General features: G+C 37.9%; 1 protein-coding gene across 5 annotated transcripts in view; it reads left to right on the top strand.

The window, feature by feature from the left end:
* The first annotated feature begins 1412 nt into the window (after window positions 1–1412).
* Window positions 1413–9211, top strand: part of LOC126267101 (sialic acid synthase) — a 69947-nt gene continuing 62148 nt past the window's right edge. For 4 of the 5 annotated variants that reach the window (XM_049971993.1, XM_049971992.1, XM_049971989.1 and 1 more), the window contains exon 1: window positions 1413–1699. The gene's annotated coding sequence lies outside the window, so the exon portion shown is untranslated. Of the gene's footprint in view, window positions 1700–1735; window positions 1755–9211 lie in introns of those variants that run through there. The other variant, XM_049971991.1, reaches the window with a different exon arrangement.

The following is a 9211-nucleotide window of genomic DNA, read 5'->3' as shown; positions in this document are numbered from 1 at the left end:
GAAGGTGGCAGGGGTAAAATACAGGGAGCGAAAGGCTATTTACAATTTGTACAGAAAACAGATGGCAGTTATAAGAGTCGAGGGACATGAAAGGGAAGCAGTGGTTGGGAAGGGAGTGAGACAGGACTGTAGTCTATGCCCGATGTTATTCAATCTGTATATTGAGCAAGCAGTGAAGGAAACAAAAGAAAAATTCGAAGTAGGTATTAAAGTCCATGGAGAAGAAATAAAAACTTTGAGGTTCGCCGATGACATCGTAATTCTGTCAGAGACAGCAAAGGACTTGGAAGAGCAGTTGAGCGGGATGGATAGTCTCTTGAAAGGAGGATATAAGATGAACATCAACAAAAGCAAAACGAGGATAATGGAATGTAGCCGAATTAAGTCGGGTGATGCTGAGGGAATTAGATTAGGAAGTGAGACACTTAAAGTAGTAAAGGAGTTTTTCTATTTGGGGAGCAAAATAACTGATGATGGTCGAAGTAGAGAGGATATAAAATGTAGACTGGCAATGGCAAGGAAAGCGTTTCTGAAGAAGAGTGTCAGAAAGTCATTTCTGAAAGTATTTGTATGGAGTTTAGCCATGTATGGAAGTGAATCATGGACGATAAATAGTTTGGGCAAGAAGAGAATAGAAGCTTTCGAAATGTGATGCTACAGAAGAATGCTGAAGATTAGATGGGTAGATCACATAACTAATGAGGAAGTATTGAATCGGATTGGGGAGAAGAGAAGTTTGTGGCACAACTTGACCAGAAGAAGGAATCGGTTGGTAGGACATGTTCTGAGACATCGAGGGATCACCAATTTAGTACTGGAGGGCGGGGTGAAGGGTAAAAATCGCAAAGGGAGACCAAGAGATGAATACACTAAGCAGATTCAGAAGGATGTAGGTTGCAGTAGGTACTGGGAGATGAAGAAGCTTGCACAGGATAGAGTAGCATGGAGAGCTGCAACAAAGCAGTTCAGGACTGAAGACCACAACAACAACAACAGATGACTGAGGAATCAAAATGAGGAAAAGTACCATGGGCACAAACAAAGTTGGCACTCAACGCGTTATTTCCAATTTACCGTAGCTTTTGTCAGTCACTGCGTCGAGTATCAACTCTGTTCGCGCGCATATACAACCATGGTGGTAGAGTAAGTTATTTTTACCTCCATGTATACAACCATATTCGAATTCCTTGTCCGCTGTTCATCCGTCATTGCGGTCTGGCCAGCTACAGTACAACCACAGTCTAACATAGATTGTGGTTATACTGCACATCGTCACGTGATACCTGTTTCAGGTCCGAAACGTCAACGCGGCTAGTCGTTTATTCGTTTTGCTGGCGCCAGTTAGTCCTGGCTGTTGGGAGCTCCTATTTACTCATATGACATGAGTCATGTCATTCTGCCAAGTGCCGAGTGTGGTACGCTTGCGCGAAGTAATATGAAAACAGTGGTGTCTCGCCGTCGAGTGTGGTACGCTTGCGCGAAGTAATATGAAAAGCAGTGGTGTGTCGCCGTAGAATCAGATTCTGTTCGTTTCTATTAAATATTTCAGTTCTCGTATCTGAAAACTGAACAGTGATGACAAACATGCATATTTCTGCCAATAAATAGAGTCTTTAGTAGAAAAATTCGTTAATATCTAGGCAAACAAAAGTTCTTATCGACCGTACAACAACGAGAAGCAGCTAAACAAGTATAAAATGTAAAGGTCCTCTTATACCGGGCACATACGTCCTAATTACTTGAAGAGCGTAGAGGTTGCTTATTTTCCTTCTGTTGCTACTTTCGTAGATGTTTTAGGAATTAGTCGCATGCTGCATCAGTTAAGTAATATTTAGTGCTCGATGTTGAACTGTTGAAACAAAAATTACGTTGTAGCCAGAAAAACACTTATATGAGTAGTAGTTTCGCAGTAAACTACCTTTACTTGTGCAATGCCACACATCGAACAAATGTTTGTTGCTGATGGAGTTAGATTGTTTAGTATACGGTGGTGCTTCTTATGTACTGAGAATTATGAAAGAGGAGAACATTCACACAAACTTAACTTCTGCTTCAAAATCCAAATATGAACGGCAATTCCCGTCTTATATATTCAACACACTGCACATTTTCCTTCATTTCGTTTCTCAGTGCTGCTGCATGTTTAAATATTTCATGTGCTTCAGCCTTGAGGAGGTGGGGGAGGGATGGGACTCATACCCAACATTTTATTTAGTTCTATCTAGTCTCAATGAAAAAATATTTTTCTACAAGTGTCAGACAGAAATCTACTTGTGTAATTGGTTTATTCTTTGTTTCTTGAGACATCCTCTATCAGACACAATTCCCTTTCCTGTAAGTGCTGGATATGTAATGTATTTCATGGCTTGCACATTTGCTTTCACTTTTCATTTGCTATAAAAGGTGAAAATCAGTGACACTAAAAACGTCTTACACTGTGTCTTTTTTTCCCAAAAACTTCTGTCATGAACACCATTATGGTTTGCTTTCAAGGTCCTCGACCATTATCCTGCAATTTGAACATGGTTCCAAAAATTAAACAGTAGTGCAGATAGAATTCAGTTAAATACTTGCAAATTTGTGGCACGAAACATGCCTTCCTAAGTTTTATCTTAAATGTATGGAGAATCCAGTGAAGATGAGCTTTTATAAGAATTTATTCATGTGTGACAACTTTCCTATTAACAGTGGGACCAAACACAAACACCACTTGAGGAGCCTTGTATTATATACACTAGCACATCCTTTTAGAACTCAATTCTGATCTCGATATTTTTCTTTTCCTGAAGTGAAAAGAAATTTTATGTTTATTTCTTTTGTGTTTCTGAAACTATGTCTAGCTATTAAACACACTTAAAATTGACATAGTTTGGTAAGACATGATGAGCTGTTCTGCGAAAATTTAGGTATAAGTAAGTGCACTTAACATTGTAAGGATAATAATAATGATAATGGGAGGTGCTGGCATAACTTATGGAAGAGTCCGATGTCAACAAGATAGCGGAAACCCCTACTTACAGCATATTCATTATGGTAACCATAACGTCACAACATACAAATGTGAACACTCCAGAAATAAAATGAAATGAATGGGATGACAGCAGGAAGTAGGGGGTTTTGAGGGGGAGGGAGAGACAAGATAAATATACGACAATACAAAAAACAGCACCATCCCAAAACGTACGTCATCTAGAAAATCAAAACAAAAGATTCTCACCATACAACATTATGTTACGAACACCAAACCTCAGGAATCGTACATTTCGCATGACCTGTATAGTTCAAACCAACCTCTCGATGCCAAAAAACCAAGACGCACCCAAAACACAGCTCAAAATGCCGAAAATCCCAGATTCACTTGACCAATTAAATGCAAACAAAAAAACTATTGGCCGAAACAAACCAACCCCAAAACAGCACGCACATACACACAAATGAAACAAAATCCTAAAAAAAAAGGCTCTCAATCTTTCCCCCCCTTTAACCTACATCAACTCACCCAGTACCACTCCTAAACACGACACTCATAAAGAAACAGAAAAAAATATTACAAAACAGAAAAAACAGTGTTTCATATCATTCCAGGGGAAATTATAAGTCACACTTACGTCCTTCTAGATAAGGAAAGGTGATCATGAAGGAAAGTCGTCATTGCATTTAGAATTAAGGCAAGAACAGCCCATTGTGTGGGAAATGTGCAGATTCAAGGGTTTCATGGGTGCAGCATAATGGCTGAGCAGAAAATGAGCAGGGCAGCACAGGGGTCGGGGTTGCCTACTCTTGGTAGGTGCAGCCCAAAGGTATGTTATGGTTATTGAATGCTACCACTAATTATCTGAAAGATGTTATGAAATTGTGTTATTATTAATGAACTATATAGCTGGAGATGAGATCTTGTCTTGTGGAATAACATATACCTACGTAAGGAGAAGAGACAATTAATTGAGGACAGGCTTTGGTCATTTAGTTAAGTTGAAGAAGATAAACCTTTTTCTTTTAGCATTAGGGTGCAGCATAAACTGCTAGGAGAATTTGTTTGATGTAACATGGTGCTTCAGAACAGAGTAGCTGGTCCGAAAGAGAAGAATTAAAAGACAGAGGTAATCAATTTTATTTAGTATTATTATGGAAGATAGGTGAGAAGGCTGTAAATCTAGACTTAATCCACACCAGAAGAGAGACGTGAAAACTTCATTGTCCCTCCTCCCCAAACCCAACACATACAACTCACAACCCTTGGCCAATACAATCTCCCCACTGACCTCAAAAAACACATTGCTTTTCTGGGACACACTTTCATCAGCAATATTTATCTAAATGAGATTGCAAATTGGAAGAGCACCTCTTTCCCCTTCCTACAACAGATCTGATGCACTCCCCCCCCCCCCCCCCCCCCAGAACACGTCTTTTGTATTTGTAATTTGTACTATGAATCACTGTTAAAGGATGGAACCTCTATATCCTCAGTCTCCTATAAGATGAAAAAGGCATCAAACATGACGGCACTCCTCTCCTCAATACATTCTTCTATCAACTCCATAAGTACCCTCTTAGTTCGATTCTGCAATACTCAAAACACAACCCCCAAAATAACACCCCATGCCCATAAACCAGCATGATAACCACCCATCCAATGCTTCCCTTTTCCACTTGTCAGTCTCAATTACCACTGCAGAACCTCCTCCCCTCCCCCCCCCCCCTCCCCAAATTTCTCCTATACTTCATATATTTTGCACAACTTTCTTACAAAAAGAAAATCTTTCCATTGCACATTTATTCCTATTTTATGAACACAAAAATATAAAGATGATCCATGACAAAAATAATATGTAAATAAAACTATCTCCTGATGCCCAACCTAGATCACCTGAATGACATGCCTCGGGTGGCAAACATCGTAACGGCAACACTGCTACAAATACAAGTCCCCGGTATGAGAAGCTGGGACTCTTAAGTCAACTTCATAATCTCATCACACACGACACATCATGGAGTCAGCAATCAAGCCAAACACCTGCAAAAACCTTATTGTTATCATTGCCCAGTGCAACCAGGAGAGAATAACTATTAAATTTTTCTGACATATCCATTACTAACAAAAAGTAAGAAAAACACTATTACATATTGCTCCATAAAAAACACACAACGCTAATCATACCTAATACAAACACGAATTCATAAACCCCTAAACAGGCGGCACAACACACGCTTCCTACAACTCGCTGGTGACACATCACTCTCTTCCAACAACTACTTCACAGAATGATTACACATCAGTCAGTTGACGGAATACCAAACATAACACAAACAACTACAAACATGAACATCCACCACAAGAGCACACCACTAAATGCAACCACCTGTCATCTACAAACATGACCTGACTCGAAAACACCATTCCACAGTGACATCACACAACACCTTTATGTCACAGGTCAAAGCAGACAGGTGGAATCAGATGCTTCCCATGATCCAAGTCGATAACACCAGAAAAGTGTGTAGGAATGACTGCTAATAATTTAAAGTACTGCTCTACTGGTAGTTAGGGTTTGAACCTAGCTTTTATACAATGAACACTGCTACAAAGTGATAAAAGTCATTCTTTTTGGTGGACCCAGACAAACACAAACCATTGCCTTTGTAAAACAAGAGAGAGGTACTGGTACAATGAGGTAAGAGTAATGCTGGATGGCGCAATCAGTTGCAGAATAACACATTTTTATGGGTCTACAGCTATGATTGATCATTAAATGAACTCATGTTTAAGGTTTTTTATGTGAAGCAGTATTGTGAGAAAAATTGTGAAGACTTGTCCACCAGTATGTAATTTCTGCTGTAATTTTGATGGGAATAAAGATAATTGTTGTGTTTAGAACTTAGTCGTTATGAATTAGTTATAATTTATTTTATTCATGTATCAAATTATATCTCTACTGATTTCTTTTATCTGAGGTTAACATTAGATCAATCCACTAACGTACAGATCCGTTTTTTAATTGAGCGATAATGTATTCATAATTTCATATGGTTACATTTGTACATTAATGTTAGTGCTAGTAGAAACTTAAATAAATTAAAACTGAGGTTTGCATGACTACGTGCCGTCAGTAAGCAACAAGGACTGCAGAGAAAGTGTGTTTGTACTTGATTGGTGGTGAGTCACAAAAGTGCAAGCAAGTGTTAATGTGTCTCATTTACTTCAAACAGTGCAGTATCAGAATGTTGATGGCTCCAAATGGGTAAAAAATGATGACAGTGATGCGTGTGTGGAACCAATGGATAGAAGTGTATCGACAGCATGTCATTGTGCTAGTTGGTATCGTCCAGAAACCACAAATGCTTGTGATAACAATGTGTACATGAATAGGCCTACCACTGCTGGCATACTAAATTTCAAAATATAGTTTTCCTAGAATGAAATAAAATGTCATGTGGCTAGGGCCTTCTGTTGGGTAGACCAGTCGCCTGGTGCAAGTCTTTTGAGTTGATGCCACTTCGGCGACTTGCACATCGATGGTGGTTATATGATGAAGAAGACAACACAACACCCAGTCCCTGAGTGGGGAAAATCCCCAAGCCAGCCAGGAATTGAATCTGGGCATTCGGCCACACTGACCAGTCACATATTGAGGCGGACTTTTCTAGAATAAATGACCAACAATGATGATCACATACCGATCAGTCATTACTGCAGTGAGCACATTGTAACAACCCACACAGACCATACTGTCCATCAATAAAAATGGCTCACACCTGAACACTGCCATCTGTGTCATGTCTGTAAAGTGACTTTACTACTCGTCTCTTAAAATGAAAACCCACAACAATCCTTTACATTAACCTGGCATGTCATGTCACATATGTCTGCACCAGCTTACCACCTTAAAAACTGTAAATTCATAATAACCAAATTTATATCTGTTCACTCATTTTTATTTTTATATGCATAAATTTGGTATGGAGAAATAGTATCTTTGACTTCTTTCAGGAAAAACATGTTTGACATTACATGTACTAAAGCAAGAAAATCTTTGCATTTTGAAAATAATATTGCACTTATAATTGTCCCATCTATCATCATCAAGTATAAATGCGAAAACAAAGTGCAGTATACATAACAATAAATGACTGGTCACTGGAAACATTTATCCATAAAACAAATATTACTTCCTCACAGTCTATGTTTACTCTTCTGTTTATTTTGCTTCCTGTCCAGTCATTGCGTTCAGCTGCACTGAATACAAAAACTCATTAGTTGGTTCTATAACTTCAATTTAAATGTATACAGTTTTCTTTTCAGTGTGTTGAGGAAACATTATTTTAATATTATTACAATAGATTTTTAGGTTCAACATTCAAACTTGCTCTGTGAAGTACTTCTATAAGTTGTTGAAGTTCATCCGCACTACAAGTAAACAACGAAAAATCATTTGCAAAACACAGTTTGTTTTGATATATCCACTGAGATCTATTTTCTGATTTGAAAATGTGAAAAATGAAGAATGATACTCACCAGACAGAGTAGCAGACAGGCACATGTTAAAGTTGCCATTCCATCCTAGATTATCCATCATGTGAAAAAGAAGAAAATATTTGTTAATGTAGCATACCTGAAGCATTAGCAAGTTTCTATTTCTCTCAGATCAGATATAATTTAACAAGTGGAAGAACTTAATACAGCATGTTGAAAAGTGCTGTAGGACTGAAAATCAGGTACCAGTATATGAAAGGACTAATGTATTGGAATGAAAATAGTGCAAATTAACATGGAAGTCAAGAAATGATTGATGGGTGTCGATGTCAAAAAGCTGATGGCTGAATAGAAAGAAAATAAATAAATGGAGGTATGAACATGGTATGATTTTGATAAACTAAATAAGATTTGCAAAACTAAGATTTTTTATGTGCCTGAAAAGGATTTTACAATCAGTGCATTACCAATTCTGAAGCAAAGCAATAAAACATTGAATTTTGATATGGAAACTACTTAAAAACCCAGAAGCTTGGTAAGCATGGGGAGATGACTGTTAGGCACATTTTCCACTGAGGTATGATAAAATACGCGATGTGACTTGTGGCATTACACAGAAGCAACCTACATTGGTGGATCACATAGAAACATAGTTGAATTTACTTAACTGGTTAGCACTGAGATGGCAGTGACACACCAGCATCATGTACCCCCATCATACTGCCAGAACAGCTTTGTTATATGATACACTGGGAGGGGTGGGGGGAACCAAATTTTGAGCCACTGGATGTACCTGCAAAAAAATTGCTTTATGTAAATGAAACAAAGTTACACCTTTCATTCTACTTAGTTTCTTAGTAAAGCTTTTACTTTTTGCATAAAAAATTAAAAACCGCAGTTTTTTTAGATTTGCGTCTGTTCTCCACTGTGCAGTCTTTCTCATTTGATTCTAAGGAAACTATTTGGTGACAAAAATTGGATTTATCTCATCCTATAGTCTCCCATCACAGCTTGTTAATGAACTGGTTTTCTTTTTGCTATTGCTCATAGTTATTGTGTTACTTAAAAAAAGAGTAGACCATCAGGCAAATTTTGAAAAGTTTGCAGCGAAGAATGTAGTTGCTCACCATTTTATGTTTGGGACTTTTTAGGGCATACTATGACTGCCACACTTGTTACAGGTGTGCACTATGTGGAGTTGTGGCTCATTTTTCTCTTTAGTACGTGTTTTGTGAAATTGGTTACAGCCACACTTAAAATTGCTTTAAGGATTTTTTTGATTTTAAAATTAGAGATAGATAACTGCCTATCCAACTGAAGAGGTAGCTGTGTTCTGTATGCAGCAATTGTTATTGTCTGCACTAATAGCTTCAGTCACGAAACATTCAGTAAATGGCAATTGTTCCAGGAATAATAAATGTGAAACTGGATTTTGCTAGTGATATATCTAAAGCATATTCTGCTCTGGATGTCACCACCTTGAGGACAAATTTACTGAGAGAGGATTTGAATCCGCAACAAACTTAAATGGAAGAGTAAGAAATCTGTGAGCAATAATAAACACAGATGCAATGGTTAATTAATCTGAGGTTTTAATTAAGGCAGAATATGAGCTTCCCTTTGAATGTGTAGTTTTGTTAATTACAGGGCTCCATACTGATTGTTATTTTCAGTAGTTTTATTTGTTAATTCTTCTGAAACATGATAAAACAAACTAGTCTGCTACTGATGACGCTTCCA

The sequence above is a fragment of the Schistocerca gregaria genome, chromosome 4, assembly GCF_023897955.1.
Source record: "Schistocerca gregaria isolate iqSchGreg1 chromosome 4, iqSchGreg1.2, whole genome shotgun sequence".
NCBI lineage: Eukaryota > Metazoa > Arthropoda > Insecta > Orthoptera > Acrididae > Schistocerca > Schistocerca gregaria.
This window is presented reverse-complemented; position numbering and strand designations above follow the sequence as displayed.